The sequence below is a fragment of the Serinus canaria genome, chromosome W (assembly GCF_022539315.1).
Source record: "Serinus canaria isolate serCan28SL12 chromosome W, serCan2020, whole genome shotgun sequence".
Taxonomy (NCBI): domain Eukaryota; kingdom Metazoa; phylum Chordata; class Aves; order Passeriformes; family Fringillidae; genus Serinus; species Serinus canaria.
The window spans coordinates 13,599,403-13,616,282 of record NC_066342.1 but is presented as its reverse complement, the minus strand read 5'-3'; the positions used below and the strand labels follow the sequence as shown (position 1 = coordinate 13,616,282).

The following is a 16,880-nucleotide window of genomic DNA, read 5'->3' as shown; positions in this document are numbered from 1 at the left end:
ATATTGATGGAAGAAAATGCCTTCTAATTTAAGGTCTAGCACACTTTGATTTTAACTAGTGTTTCATTTTAGAAATATTTAATGGTGTAAAGCTGAAATGCCTTAGTTCTGTTATTTCAAAATAAAGTCTGTTTAAATGGAAACATTTTCTAAGCTATGTCCACTTTGACAATTGACAGTTTTCAGTGAAACTTTCTAATTTAAAAAATTCTTATTCAGTTTAATGAACATCTGTCTGATGGTCAGGATCTACATAAATCCTTTCTCTCTAGCATTAATGGTGAGGGAAGTGGAATTTTTACCAGTGTCTTTCCCTTGTACTTTATTTATAAGGGCTTTATATGCTGTAATGTAATTTGAATAATGTTCTTAAATTTCTGTCTATCAAATTATTTTTCTTTTGTACATATATACGATAGTAGCCGTTAGATCTCTTACAGATCTTGTATGTGCTTCTTGTCTTACATGTTATTTTATAGCTTCTATCACAGTCTCCTTCAGAGAGCCTTAGACAGCTTTGATCTCATGGATTATTTTAAATTTTGGTAAATAAGCAGGTATACTAAGAAGATGGCTATGACTTGTGGAGGAGGTTCAGTCATCTTGGGTCTAATGTGGATTTTTTTGGATATCTCTTTAGCAAACAGAAATTCTCTGTTTACCAGATGTGAATTTAGAAAATGCAGGACAGAGGGTTAAGATGCTAATAGTTCATTTTGTCACCTCTCATCCATAACCCTATCCATTGTGCTTCTTTTGTTAGATTTGTATGATGGCAGTAGTCACATGATTGTACAGCTTCCTATCTTCAAGACTAGTACCCCTAAGTTTCCTTAAGCTTAAAAAAATACTATATGTACAGTGATTATATCAAGGCCAGCTAGGGAAATTATGGCAGTCAACAAAGTATAGCTTTATAGCTGAATTTTCTAATTTCTTGTATTGTAAAATTGGCAGTTTAGTTATAAAATTTTGTCAGCATAATACTTGGAAAGCATAAAACCCATTAATATAAGCTTTTGTGGATACCATGTCATGGCAACTAAGCACCACAACTGCTTTTCTCCCCCCTTCAGTGTGATGGGGTAGAATTGGAAGGGTAAAAGTGGGGGGGGAGCCCCAAAATCAGAGAGGAAAGTAAAACCCGAGGAAAACAAGTGATGCAAATGGAAACAATTGCTTGCCACCAACTGACTGATGCCCAGCCAGTCCCTGAGTAGCAGCCCTGCAACAATCTCCCCTCTACTGTTATTGCTGAGCACGATGTTACATGGTCTGAAATATCCCTTTGGTCAGTTGGGGGTCTCCTAGCTGTGTCCCTTCCCAACCTCCTACACACCCCCAGCACCCTCCCCAGTGTGGCCGTATGAGGAGCAGAAAAGGTCTTGGCTCTGTGCAAGCTCAGAAATAACAAAAATCATCTCTGTATTATCAACTCTGTGTTTAGCACAAACCCAAACACAGACCCACAGCAGCAACTATGAAGAAGCTGAAGTTTATCCCAGCTAAACCCAGTACAACATGAATTCTCTCTTTTCAGAGTATAGGTTCATATTAGGAGTGACCATGCTTAGTCATTCTAATTTTTTGAATACTTACTTTGTTTAGTCAGTTTGTTTACTGAAAAAATCATGCTTTCTCCACAACAGGTAGAGCATAAGTTTTGAAATTTATTAGAATTGTATAGATATAGTTTATTCAACACTGTTGAATTGTAGTGAGAAATAGTTGATAAAAAGGGCCACAAGCTTCTGACTCTCTAGAACTGGAAAAGTAAGGAAAATGTTTTTCTTTGATTAATAAAACCTGTCTATCAAGTTTTATTTATTTTTTGTGGTAAGAACCCTCCTTAACACTGCAGTTTAATTTTTATCTATGAAAAGGACAGTCTTTAAAAAGTAGATTAAAATATGTGATAGTGCTGCTGTACATAATCATGATGTATTGACTGAAGAGCCCATTCTGGATTATATATTTCTCCCTTCCCTTGTTTCATGTTTGAAGTGGAAAACGTAGAGGTATATGCTTGTTTGTTTTAAATCATGTTGCCAAATAGGTTGTCAAATGCAAGAGTTTAACTGATAAAAACACTGGTGGAATCTGAAATCCTCTAATAATTTCCTAGTTTTACAATGTTTCTTCTCTTAAATCTCATTTTGATATTGCTCATCCAGCCACACCTGTTTAGGTACTGTTACTGGGGAGGTGTTACTGGCCAGAAATTTTCTTGATAGACTTCATAGCATTAATCCTGCTTCTGTTGAGTGTGTCTATATATTACTAAATGACCTGACAAATGTATAATTTGAAAAAACAGGCTGAAAAAACCCTGCCACTGGCAGGCAGGTGAGCTGACTTAAACAAAAAATGTCCCTTCTAATTCCTAAAAAATAGTCTTTCAGAATATTTGATTATTTTATTATGATGTTAGTTGCCTTTCAGTCTATTTTCTAAAACAGTTGATGACATATCTTGGTGTGCTGGAAATAACTTTTTTTTTCTCATGAGGGTTCCTCTATCCAACTGACTGTATTAAACCACTGAGGCAGATAGTACAAGACCAGAATTTCATATTAACAGCAATCTACATAACTGTTCTCTGTACTTCAAGTTACCTGTGCAGTATATCTTCTTAGATTTTGAAGTTCCTAGCTCAAAGAGCAAGTGGTTAAAACATGGTAGGATGGTGTAAAAGGTAGTGGTATTAGGAAAAAAACAACTCAGAGCCTTGCAATTTTCAAATTTTCCAGCACCTACCAGCAGAGAGCTTTCTGTACCCTTTATCTATCTAGTCGGGTGTCATACACATCTTTTTGCCTTATGACTCTTGAAATTGGATGAATAATATAAAATTGTAAAGAAATGCCTTTTCCCATCTACTGGTCCAGAGATATCAGTCACAATGTGGCAGAAATCCTGACAATTGGATAACTTTTTTTCCTGTTGACCAAGAGTTACCTTTAAAAAAATGAACCAAAAACCCCCAGTGAATTGCAATATGCTGTTGTTTTTTTTTTTTTTTTTGTAAAATGGCATACAATATGATATTTTAAAAGATTTTTTTTTCTTACAGTCTGTTGGTTAAGCTTTGCTTTAACTATATTTTTTTTGATTTAACTTTCAATTTGCCATTTACTTAGTAGGTTTCACTGAATTCCTGTGTAAGGTCATACCTTAGACAAATTAAACCTTGATCTCCAAAACTGTTTGTAGTACTTTATCTAGGCAGTTTAAAAGAATGTCTCACTTTGTACAACCAAAGACTGACTTACCATTTGCTTATAATTTCTCAGAAGCACCAGGTGCTGGAACATGCTGACTGAAACTGATAAAAGCAAGGAAATTTTTTCTTAGCTGACCTAAAACACCAGCATTATAACAATTAGTTTAAAAACATTACGTAAATGCTTCTGGATAAGAAGGGTGTTTTGTGTTGTGCATTACCTAACATGTAGGATTTATTCCTAACTGAACTCTGTTACTAGTAGGGTTTTATCTGATTGTGAGTAGTATAAAACTTGACACAGCCTATGATTAAATAATTTAGTGGACTAATGCAGTTTTGTAAAGCAGCTATAATTCTGAAATTAAGTGCCATATGTGCCTGGGTAAGTTTGAGGTATCTTTTAGTCCTACTCAGGCAAAAGCCTGTTTCTTCTTACTGTTCATGCCAACTGAAAGATTAGCATTGTTTTGAATGTCATGCTGCAAACAGTAATGGAGAAACTATAAGTGATTGAAAGTATCAGTCTGTCTTTCTTTTAATAAGTTACTTAACAGGAAGGTCCTTTAAGAAATCAAGTTTTTGCTCTGTTATGTTCATAACTTATATTTTTAAGTATTTTATACAGTATTGTTTTCTCCTTACATGACCTGTGATGAATGCAAGATGAGAATTATGCATTCTATAAATTCATTCTTGTAGCTCTATCCATGGTTGTCAGTCTTACTGAAGTGCTTTTGCTATTCATAATGTAAACCTATTTTAGGTGGTGACTGCTAGTGATGTTTAATAGAATCATAGAGTCATTAAGATTGAAAAAGACCTTAAACATCATGGAGTCCAACCATTAACCTAAAACTGCCAGATCCACCACTAAACCATGTCTCTAAGCACCACATCTACATGTTTTTGAACACTTGCAGTGACCTTTCCACCACTGCCCTGGGGAGCCTATTCCAGCGCTTCATAACACTTTCTGTGAAGAAATTTTCCCAAATATCCATCTAAACCTTCCCTAGACCAACTTGAGGTCATTTCCTCTTGTCCTATTGCTTGTTCCCTGGGAGAAGAGCCTGACCCCCACCTGGCTCCACCCTCCTTTAAGGGAGTTGTAGAGAGTGAGAAGGTTCCCCCTGAGCCTCCTGTTCTCCAGGATGAGCCCCCTCAGCTACTCCTGATGCTCCAGACCCCTGCCCAGCTCCATTGCCCTTCTCTGGACTCGCTCCAGCACCGCAATGTCTTTCTTGCAGTGAGGGGCCCAGAACTGGACACAGCACTCGAGGTGTGGCCTCACCAGTGCAGAGTTCAGAGGGACAATCACTGCCCTGGTCCTGCTGGTCACACCATTTCTGATCCAAGCCAGAATGCCATTGGCCTTCTTGCCCACCTAGGCACACACTGGCTCATGTTCAGCTGCTGTCACTCAGCCCCCCCAGGTCCTTTTCCTGTGGGCAGCTTTCCAGCCACTGTTTCCCAAGCCTGTAGTGTTGCATGGGGTTGTGTGACTCAAATGCGGGACCTGGCACTTGGCCTTGTTGAACCTCATACAATTGGCCTTGTCCCATTGCTCCAGCCTGTCCAGATCCCTCTGCAGAGCCTTCCTGCCCTCCAGCAGATCAACATTCCCACTCAACTTGGTGCCCTCTGTAAACTCGCTGAGGTTTGCACTTGATCCCCTTGTCCAGGTCATCAATGAAGATATTAAAAAGGCTGGCCCCCCATACTGAGCTTTGGAGAACTCCACTGGTGACTGGCTGCCAACTGGATGTAGCTCCATTCTCCACCACTCCCTGGGCCTGACCATCCAGACAGTTCCTAGCCCAGTGAAGAGAGCACCTGTCCAACCCATGGGCTGCCAGCTTTTCCAGGAAAATGCTGTGGGAGACAGCATCAAAGGCTTTACTGAAGCACAGGTAGTCACACACACAGCCTTTCCCTCACACACTAGGTGGGTCACCTGGTCATAAAAGGAGATCAGGTTGGTCAAGCAGGACCTGCCTTTCCTAAACCCCTGCTGGCTGGCCCTGATCCCCTGGTTGTCCTGCACATGCCATGTGATCACACTCAATCCATTCCATAACCTTCCCAGGTACTGAGGTCAGGCTGACAGGCCTGTAGCTCCCCAGATCCTCCTTCCAGCCCTTCTTGTTTATGGTTGTCACATTGGCAACTCCAGTCACCTGGGACCTCCTCAGTTGGCCAGGATTGCTGATAAATGATGGACAGTGTCTTGGTGACCTCTTCTGTCAGCTCCCTTAGTACCCTTGGCTGGATCCTATCCAACCCCATAGATGTGTGGGGGTCTAAGTAGCATACCAAGTCTTTTCCTCATCGTTTGTCACTGTTTACCTCCACATCAAATACAGGATGGAGATTCTCTTTGGCCCTCCTTTTGTTGCTGATGTATTTGTAGAATCACTTTTTGTTGTCTTTTACAACTGTAGGCAGATGAAGCTCTAGCTGGGCTTTGGCTCTTTGAATTTTCTCCCTGCATGACCTCACAACATCCTTGTAGTCCTACTGAGCTGCCTGCCTCTTTTTCCAGAGGTGATGCACTCTCTTGTTCTCCCCGAGTTCCATTCAAAGCTTTCTGTTCAGCCAGGCCGGTCTTCCCTGCTGGCTCGTCTTTCAGCACATGGGGACAGCCTGCTCCTGCTCCTTTTAGATTTCTTTTTTAAAGCACATCCAGCTTTCCTGGAGCCCTTTGCCCTTCAGGACTGCCTCCCAAGTGACTCTCTCAACCAGGCTCCCAAACAGGCCAGTCTGCACTCTGGAAGTCAAAGGTGGCAGTTCTGCTGATACCCCTGCTTACTTCTCTGAGAACAGAAAATTATCATTTCATGATCACTGTGCCCAAGATGGCCTCCAATTATCACATCCCACGCCAGCCCTTCTCTGTTCACAAACAGCAGGTCCAGTGGGGCAGAATCATATGGTAATTTTTATTTTAGTGGTGTGGACAGGCTGTTGTCATTTAAGGCAGGGTGTGATCATTTAATTTTGATTGTTCTATCATTTAATAAATGTGAGATCACTTAGTTATTTAGGTGGAGTGGCAAATCTAGGAACAAATGATTTTCTTGAAATAGCTTTTTCTTCTGCCACTAGTGTGGCTTACTGCTTTGATGATTTTAGAGAATGTGGGTAAAAATTCTTTTATGAAAAAAAGGTATGAATATAAATAGACAACCTAGACACATTGAATTTTCTGCTATGAATGTATAATATTAATTTATTGCATATTTCTTTGGCTTTTCCTTTCATTGTTTAAATATTTAAATTTGATTCCCCCCTTTCCTGGGTTGACTGTATGATGCTTTTATTCTAAATCATCTGTTCTGTTTATGCTGAATAACAAGTTTTGCCCCTTTAAGACTTGTTCCAGAGAGTGAAGGGGGGAGAGAAGCAGCATGCAGTTTGTTTTCAGACACTGCACTCACTCCTCCACATTCCTGCTCCTGGACTGTCTTGTCTGCGGTTGGACAGACAGTGGGACAGAGCTCTCGTTTGTTTTAGTTAGTTTAGCTAGCTGAGGCAAAGAAGTTCCCTGGACTGTGATTTTTTGTTTTTCCGCTTTTCTTTGGACCTGTTTAAACCAGCTCTGGACTGACCACCCAGAAGAGCACCGGCAGCTCGCACCTGTGGCCCACTGGGCCGGGCGTGGGCCGTGGCATTTCCAGCACCGGAGGGACTGATAAAAGACTGAGTGAGCCAAGCGGCAACCCAGGGAGGGAACTTTTCTGAGTTTGTCATCTCTTTTGGAGCAGCAAGAGGTTTTATTGTTTAATACTGTTTAGTTTTTATTGTTTAATAAGAAGTTTTTTCCACTTTTCTCCAAGGAGATATTTTCTCTCAGTTGGGGGAGGGGCCAATTGAATCTGCTTTTCTAGAGGAACCCCTTTGGGGGTTCTCTCCCAAATTTTCCCTGAACCAGGATATCCCCTTTTACTATCCTTATTGACGTGGCAATGTCATGTCTTCTACGGCTTTTTTTAGTTATAAGAATTAGAAGTTTTTTTCATATTTCTTTATTGCAACTTTCAGCTTGCATATGTTGTGTTCAAATATTATCACTTTGTAATTGTGTGGAAGAAAATCAGCAAAACCAAACCACATCAGAAATGATAGAATTTTTAAATGCTTGTTCTTCGGAAATTTGATCATACGTTAAATTTTGTAAAGGTAATTTAAAAAAAGATGGAAAGGAAAAAGAGGTTTAAGGATGCTGTCATTATATGAACCTTATTCATTGTTCACAGAATTCAAGCATTTTGCTAAAAGCTGATAACAACTACTGCAGTTTAATTCACAAGTGTTTTTCCCTGTCTACATTTTATATTGATTGAGCATCTTTGCCTATTACCTTCTAAAACCCAGACAACTCTCTATTCCTTGACAGGCCAGTGAACAAGTCTGCAAGACCCATAAATATTTGTGAGAAGTACTGCTACTGAAGCCTGGCCCTCTTCATAGAAGTGCTACTTATTTTCTAGTATTTACTAATGATGTTATTCATGAGTCATAAATAATTTTGGGTCATTAAGCTTTTTGAAGAGGATTACCTGACAGTGTAGGAGGCATTGCCCAAGTATTCCTGAAGTTTCACCCAGAGGTCCTTACTGCTTTGAAGGCATGTATGCATAATTTGGATTAGGAGGTCAGGATCTTCACTAAATAGAATTCAGGTTAGAGAAGAGCTTGCCCTAATATCTGAAATAGGAGCCTGTACAAAATGATCCATTTTCATTGGACCGTGAGGATTCAATTGGAAGTATGCTATGTATTCATGAGTGCTGTCTACACTGTGTTAAATAATGGGTTAACCATCTACATATATACAGATATTTTAGAGGTCAGCTAGTGAGGTTGGTTTTTTTTTCAGTCAGTGTATTCAGTAGACCAAAACTTTCAATGAACTGGTATGGGTTTGATGGCAAGTGAAACATCAGCTAGAGTTTGGTTCTCTAGAGACCAACGGGGATGTTTTGTATAGTCTAAAAATAGGAATATTAGTAACTTGTTTAAGTCTTAGATGTTTTTTTTCTCTGCAGTAGCACCAGGGAAAAAAGCCAGAGCTTGCCACTGTTATGCTACTGTATTGCAGAAGGTGTAAGGTAAGGTTTTGTGGACTGCACAACAATGTGTTAAAAATTCTTAAGTCAATTTGATTAGTGGATGTTATATTAACTATATATCTTTATTTTAAAATGGATATTGTATATGGTTTTATTTAAAATTATGGTTTTATTTAAAATTCAGCTTATTTTACATTGTTGTTGCATGTCATTTTTGGCATATTGGTGCTTGTCATTATAAAATTATCCTGCTAGAGGTATGGGTATCCCTAGGATTGGGCTATAATAGCTGAAGGCTTTTGTGTTGTACATGGGACCAGTAGGGTTTTTACAGTGGACTGAAATTTTGGATGTGAGTGTTTGAAGTGACCAATTTTCCCATGTAGACCAACTCTTGATAAGATGGTAGCAACAGGTGAAACAAAAAAAATCTACTTTAGATCACCAAATAGTCTCTATAGTACTTGGAGATGAGATGCCTTTCATAAGTGAATAATTTTCATCGTTGACTATCAAGTTCCCATGATTTTTCCCTGTCTCTTTTTTTTTTCCCCTTCTTTTTTTTTTTTCATTGTAGCTATTTGCCCATGTATTTCTGAAGTCAGGTATACATCTCAAGTTTAAATTATTACTGTATAATATTTAAGAATTTGGAAATACTAGCAGGCTAGACAGTAGAGTTTAGCACATCTGTGCTCTCAAATATTTCATCACTTTGTCACCACTGTTTCTACTAATACTCATGTTGAGTAAACCAGAGTGTTGCCCTCTTGTCTTGAGAGAGCAGAAGGAGCAGGATTAATCCTAGTTTTTTCTTGATCTTTGCATGAAGCAGTGGGGGCAGTATAGAAAAAAACCTGACCAATGAATAGAACTGAGAGAAAAGGAAAACACTAAGACAGAATATGTGAATTTGAGGAAAGTTTTTTGCAAAATACTATTTTTGAACAGTTGGCAGTAGCAACAGTAGTAGGAAAGGAGGCATATTTGTTCTTGCTTTAGCAGTTGCAAATGAACAGGAAGCAGCAAAGGGAGATAAAGAAATGATTGGTGCTTTTCCCTGTTTCTCAGTCCAACCCTTACTTGCATGAGAAATTTAATATATAGATTTCTTTGGAGTGCCCCCTTTCATAATAAGATTAGGCCATCTCCTTCTAACCCTCCTATTTATTTACTATATTATCCTTTCTCATTGAAATGAATAACAAATCAGAGTGGTGTGCAAACCATAGGTTTCAGTGTTAGTAAGCCACTCAAACAGTTCAGCTGTTACTTTGAATTTTTCCTGTGCTTTATGTCAGCACCTGTAGTACTATTACTTTCACTCAGCATCTCTGACTCTCAGGTTGTCCTGCATTTGTTTTTTATATTACTTTCTGTTTGCTCTTCCTATTTCCTGATGTAAGTATTGGGACTAACTTTTGTCAACTGATCATACAACTTTTGCTCCCACTTTTCTGTTTATGTACACAATATATTAGAAAATTTCAATTAATTTATGTTGTGAATGGTCCAAATTAAAATAACAGTGAGGTGATTCAGACTCATGTGTCTCTTATGAAATCCAAACTTACAATATGAAATACATATTTCAGGGCCAGTGCTCTTTAATGTTTTTGTAAATTATCTGGATGCAGGAGTTGAATGTATGTCAAGCTTTCCATTGATACTAAACTAGGAGGAGATGTTGACTCCCTTGAGGGTAGAGAGGCCTTTCAGAGCAATCTAGATAGTCTAGAGGGCTAGGCAACCACCAACCATATGAAGTTTAACAAGGGCAAGTGCTGGATTCTGCACCTGGGATGGGGCAACCTCGGGTGTATGGACAGACTGGGTAACAAGAGACTGGAGAGCAGCACCATAAAAAAGGACCTGGGAGTCCTGGTCGATGACAAGTTGAATATGAGTCAGCAGTGTTCCCTGGCAGCCAGGAGGGCCAACCATGTCCTGGGGTGCATCAGCCACAGCATCACCAGCAGGTCAAGGGAGGGGATTGTCCCACTCTGCTCTGCACTAAGGTGGCCTCACCTCAAGTCCTGGGGGCAGTTCTGGGTGCCACAATATAAAAAAGATATAAACCCATTAGAGAGCATTCAAAGGAGGGAGACCAAGATGGTGAAGGGCCTTGAGGGCAAGGTTTACAAGTCACAGCTGAGGTCACTTGGTTTGTTCAGCCTGGAAGAGACTGAGGGGAGACCTCATCCAGTCCACAGCTTCCTCGAGGGGGGCAGCATAAAGTAAATGAAATGGAAAGCTTGCTGATGTATAAAGCAGATGTTTTCTAGAGCTAAACTTCCATTGTCAATGTGTGATAGCATAATAGTTTTGAATATTGACAGAGGTATATTTTTACTTGTACTGTTTTTCAGTTGCAAAGCTTCAGGAAGTCACATACAGTTACCTTAGCTTACCTGACGCACAGTAGCCTGAAGAGCAGCCCTAAGCTAGAATATTGACAATATATGGATAGAGAAAATCTTGATGACCACAGTTCTTGTACCAAGCTAAATTAAAACTCATTCAGCAATTCATCAGGGAAATAATAAAATAAATTCCTGAATTTAGCAGTTCTGAAAAATAATGAGAGAGTAGCTCATTACTTCAGCTGTGTAACTGCCTTTTAAACCGAAAGTTGCAGTAACCTTCCAGTCTCAGGAAAGATGGGATGATTTGTGGATACATGAAGTAGGTAAGTATAGTTATGTTTACAAGTTTATATAAGTAGGGTATACAAGTTGTACCTTGTATATATGACAATCAACAAGTGTTTCATGCTTTTCAAAGATAATATTGTTCACAAGAGATTTCAGGGTGGAGGATTGTCCTGATTTTCTGCCAGGACTGAGTTGATTTTTCACAATAGCTGTGAGGGGGTAAAGCCTGGAGCCATGTAGGCATGTCTAGCTTGTTATTCTATACCACTCAGATCACCATTGGGGGGCAGAAGTAAGGAATTCTTACTTACAAGAAGGGTGTGTGGCTGGTGCTTGGGAGAAAAAGTATGGGTGCAGAGGGTCTCTGCCATTTTGTTTATTGTCTTGGGGCCCACTTCAGGGTTTGGGCTGGGTGAGAATTTTTTGGATGTAAGTCACCCTCTTTTTTTGTATACTTTTGTTATTAATATTGTTTCTGTTACAGTTTGTTTCTTATCTCATTTCTGTTTCCAGTAAATTGTTCTTATCTCAACCCATAATTTCTGCCTTTTGTCTCTCTCACTGGAGGGGCAGGGGGATGAGTGGCTTGTAGTTTTGGAGTGCCATTCCTAAACCCCAACAAGGATGCAAAGGACTTGTGGTAGATCTTGGAAATGTACTTTGTATACAGAAGACAGAACAAAGCTTTTGGCTGTTCGTGTGAAGGGGGCTAATCACAGAGGGAACTGGCTTTATTGATGGCATGGAGGAGGTGGAATGTGGCATGTTGTGAGACAGTGTGTAAGTGATATGTAGCATCAAGTGGGGAAAAAGCTATGCCAAGTCTTAAAGCTGTAAGATAGTGGGGTAGAAATGGAAGTTGGTTGAAGGGAAAATATGAAAAAATGGACTCAAAATGCCGAGAAGACAATTGTAACAATGAAGTGTGCTGTAGCATGTGAGGACAAAAATGGTCTGAAACCAGAATATAAATGACATTATCCATTAAAAAAAAAAAAAAAGGATGCTGACAAACGGGAGGGACTGTGACAGAGGGACACCAAGATGGTTAGGGGGCTGGAGCATGAAATGTAGAGGAAGAATTGGAGGTAGCTGGGTTTTTTTACCCTGGTAAAAAAAAAAAGCTAAGAGGGCTTGAAATGTTGCCTTTAACTAGCTAATGAGTGTTTATACAGAGGATGAAGACAAGCTGTCTGAGGTGCAAAACAAAAGAAGCTACAGTTGCAGTGTGCAGTAAGGGAAATACTGATTGGATTTAAAGGGAAATAGTCTCAGTGAATTTCCATCATTGGAGATATTCAGAAATACAGAATTTTCCATTGGCATTTATTGCAGATCTTCAAAGAAATGTTATAGTTGTGCATCAGTTTGCTTAGTGTGTGTTAAAGAAGTGTAGAGGTGTTTTAATTGTTTTTCAAAGCCAAAAAAGAGGCAAAAATGGTGTGATGTCAAGTTTTGTGCAAAATCGGCTACTTAATCAACAGGTATATTTCTTGCCAATTTTGTTTTATAAAGGTTAGGAATCACCTGAGAATGTTCAAAGACAGAAGGGCAAGATTAAAAGTTGAAAAAGACTCCTGAATTGAATAGATTTTGGTCCAGTGTTTAGTCACTAAGTTTTTGTTAAGTTCCAACCTAATTAAAGCCTTTAAAATGTAAGTAATTTAAGTAGACAGTTGCTTTTAGAAAATGATAATGATACTACCAGCTAACAAATGACAGTCAAGAATTTGAAAAAAAACTCATTACTACTTCCTCTCTATCACTATTTTGTTAACAAAGATGTGTGTTGCAACCTAAAATGCTTTCCATTTGACAGAGCTGACCTACCAAACCCTTTTAATAGCTCTTGCTCTTCTATACATTTTTGAATAAAATGGACTGTATCTAATATCAGCTGCTGCTTGAAACATTGAAAAGGCTGTGCTCACCAAAAAGAGTATAATTATAGATATACTTTTTGTTGCAATGGAAGTTGCACGAGGAATATGTAGTACAGATGGGAAATAAATGTATGAACTGCTGAAGTAGCTTGGGGTTTTCCCTTCCTGTTTGAATTTCTCAGTTAAGCTTAGTATCATGACTGCTTCTAAGCAAAGTTATGATTTTACAGTTTAATTCTATGTTTGCTTCTGCAGAACAAAAATAATTCAGTAGCTCTCAGTAGCGTCAGAATCTTTGATTTTGAAAGGCTCATAGAGAAGATACTTATTGTTTAAAAAGCTGTAAAGGAGCAGTAATAAATTTCCTGAATAACTGGATTGTCCTTGATAGTTTTAGCTGCTTTCTTTTGCAGAACTGGTGAACATTACTGCAAAACTAATGTGTATTTTATATAGCTTAAGTTTTTGAAACATACCAATTTTTGGTTTAGATTTTGCTACCTTATCAGTTGAACTTGGTCTGGTACCCCTTTTTTAATGAGAAGGAGCTAGTAGTATCTTATTTTGAAACCAGGTGCAAGATTTCTTTCCATTTGCTTAAATTTAATCCCCATGTTTAAGGCAACAACTGAGCTGTCTCAACAGTAAGGCTCCTAAAACAGATTCTGTTTTGCATTAGTTCTCTAATGAAATAGCAGGAAATACACTTTCCCATAGAACAGTGGGGTTGGTTTTTTTTTGTATAGCTTCAATGATGCACTGGGCAGTTACCTTGAAAATCAGTAATTCTGAAATTTGCATTTTCCTCTTTGCCTGAATTAATGTACACTTGATGATCATCACAACGTTTTGTAAATATAATTTCGTTTTCCACAAATTTTTGAGACAGGTTGTGTTGCCTTAATGAATAGGATTTTCTTGATGCATAACTGATTTGTGTATGAAGGATGTGATATGGCCTCATTTTAAAGAGTTCTTAGTGCTAAGGCACCTGAATTAAATATTTGAGAAGCTATTTAAAGTGGAGAACATTGTTTATAAGTGCTTTTTAATTTTTATAGAAAATAAAATTAAAAACAAAAAGCTTCCTGTGCTTACAAGAAGGAAATGGCTTTAACAGAAAAAGATGCTAATGCTGTTCATTCTTTTTGGGAAACTATTCTAATGAATGTTCATCTTTTGTGATTCCAAGGTAGCAAGAAAAGTAAACATTTCCTGCTAGATATTCATGTAGTATAGGTCAGGGAAGCTGCATACTACCCATAGGTATCTGCTCTCTGCACATGACTTAGTCTGGTTTGGTTTTGTTTGTGGTTTGCTTGTGTCAATTCCTCACCCCCTCAGGGAAGGGTTATTACAGGTACAAAGCACAATTATGCTTTATGTTAGTCTACCCTTGTAGAAACTGGGTGCACTTCTGTGTTAGGGGACATCTTTCCTTGAATCCACAGACTTCATTTTTTGTATGCTTCCATCACCTTTATTGTGGCGTCTCTTGCCATTTACTGCGGTGTCACTGCCACTACTAGCACATAGGCAGCAGAGACATCAGTGTCATTGTTATTGAATAGAACAGCAGAGGCCAAAACAATGTGACAGTAGCCACAGAGGAAGAAGCTGGTTGCTCTAAAATTTTTTTCTAAAGGTTGCTTAATATTCAGAAGCAACTCTCACTTGGTCCAGTACAGTACTTTTCACTAAAATTTCTTTTCTTACAGTACATGTAGTGATTTGAGCAGCTACTATAGGAATAGCTTTAGGAAAAAAACATTATGTAATACTGGTTTAGAAGTTATGCTAAATAATTTTTATCTTAAGCTTTTTAATATTTCACTTGCTTTGTCAGCATTATTCAGTCTGTTGGCTGGTCACTTTTTGAACTAAACATATTAATTTCACTAGTACTCTGAATTTTATTTTTTGTGCTTCTGGGATTTCTGTATCTTTTCAAACTTAATTTTTTGTAGCCAGTATTGTAGGTGAAACTATTCTGTATATGCCATAAACTTTCTGGTTTTATAAATTCTGATGTGTTTAATGGGATTTTATCAGTAATAATGAGTCTTCTTGATTTCTGATAACAACCCCCCCCCCTTTCTCCCTGCCCCGCCCCGCTCCCCCCCCCCCCCCCACGCTACCCTCCTTTTTGGTTGTTCAAGTTAGCTTCATATCAGGTTTCCTGCATTACTATTTTAACCTTAGGCAGCTGCATTGGTGATTGATTACTGCTTACTTCCAATACTGACTTTTTCTGAGATTGAATTAGTGTTAAAATGCTTTATATTGTGATTGTGAATGCTTCTTTTTTCTGTGTAATTCAAGTGTTAGACTATGTTTTTGGCAACCCTATCTCCTTCCTTATTATTTTTAAAAGTATTTTTATAAGTGTTTAATTCAGGAAAGTTGTAGCAAAGTACTGTCATTGTATGAAACTGTAGTTCTGGTATAGAAACCAGAAATTTGCCCTCTTGTACCTAAATCTGTCTGATGTACTCAATCATGGCATCTTATTTGAATGAGAATGAGAGGAAAATAATTCATTCTCTTTCTGCCTCTCTCTTTCTTTAAGTGTGGGGGCTTTAAATTTTTTTAAGAACAGTTTATGAACTGATAACTAGCAAAGCTTCATGTAATAACTAATAAGAGTAGTAGTTTATTCCAAAATATGGAAGGTTAAAACTGGTTGAGGCAAGGCTTCTTAAATTCACAATAGCATGTTTTATGTTTTAAAAGAAGAGTTCACTGCTTACCTAAATTATAAAGCAGCTAATAAATGAGTTGTACAGGTTACTTTGTGCAGCTGCAGAAATCAACTCTGAGCATTATGCTGTGGTTATATCAGTACAATGCTATTCAACATATAAGAAATTTAAACAATTTTTTAAAGTAGTTTCATCCAAACTAAAGATTTCATAATATAAACTACATAAAACAGAACTGTCTTTAACATGTTCTATTTAATACAATGTTTTATAAAAAGAAAGCTATAGAGACTTGATATTTTAGCAGTTCTTTAAAATTTAATTTTAATCCATCTAATTTTATCTTTTTTTTACCTCAGAAATATATTAGGTTAGTTATCTAAGGTAGCCAAGGTCAACCCACTACAAAGTTACTTTTTAAATCTAAAGATAGAAGTTAAAGAATACTCTGGAGTATGGGGAATGAAACTCTGATATGTAAATACTAAATTTCTGAATCCTGAGGTGTTACTTATCTTTCTATTCCTACTGAGCCTGTATATTACTGCACATAAACAGATTTTTCCCTATATTTTGTTTTCTAATGTTCTCGTGAATGTACATAGCTAAGCCATGGAAGGACTGGTATTTTTGTTGAGGGGACAAGAATTTATTTCAACCAAGAGGAAAGAGAAAGGGGAGAAAATAAAATATTAAAAAGACCCTTGTAGGTCAAGATAAGGCAGTTTACTAAAGCAACAGCAAAGGTCCTGTGTGCAAGTAAAGGGAAAAAAGTACAAAATATTTTATTTTCTACTTCCCATCAGTGAGTGATGTTTAACCACTTCCCAGGAAGCTGGGTGTCATGGTTTGAGCCTGGCGCGATGCCAGTGCCCCCCATGAAAATACTTCTTCCCTGATGTCTGCTGTGAGATGTGATCAGAAATAGAGCAAAGCAGGCTCCAGCTTAGGAATAAAAGGGAAAAAAAACCTTTATTAACCTACAACTATAAAAGAAACACACAGAAAATCAGGGTGAAAACCTTCCAAAAACATTCCTCCTCCCCCCACCAAATTTCCAATGCATTCACCCCTCAGATCACCAACTCTCAGTCCATCACCACTCTTTAGATAATCAATTCTCAGTTCATCAAGGAGAGAGGAGTCCCTCTTGTGTCATAGGCTTCCCCTGGAAACACAGTTGAAACTTCTTGTGTTTCCATGTCACTCGTGGCACCGCCCAGTGACAATCTTCCTTCCATGCCCAGTGCTCTCACCACTGCACATGGGCCAGAGCTGCTTCTAGGGTTTTCCTTTTTAAAGGGTGCTTTGCCCAGTTCCAAAAAGAGCACAGTCTCTCACCT

General features: G+C 38.3%; 1 protein-coding gene across 5 annotated transcripts in view; it reads left to right on the top strand.

The window, feature by feature from the left end:
* LOC103824654 (nipped-B-like protein) overlaps window positions 1-16,880 on the top strand; it is a 176,156-nt gene that overhangs the window by 22,221 nt on the left and 137,055 nt on the right. Inside the window, exon 2 of one of the 5 annotated variants that reach the window (XM_050986311.1) lies at window positions 8,275-8,337. The exons of the other annotated variants lie outside the window; for them this stretch is intronic. The gene's annotated coding sequence lies outside the window, so the exon portion shown is untranslated. The remainder of the gene's footprint in view (window positions 1-8,274; window positions 8,338-16,880) is intronic. 5 annotated transcript variants of the gene reach the window in all.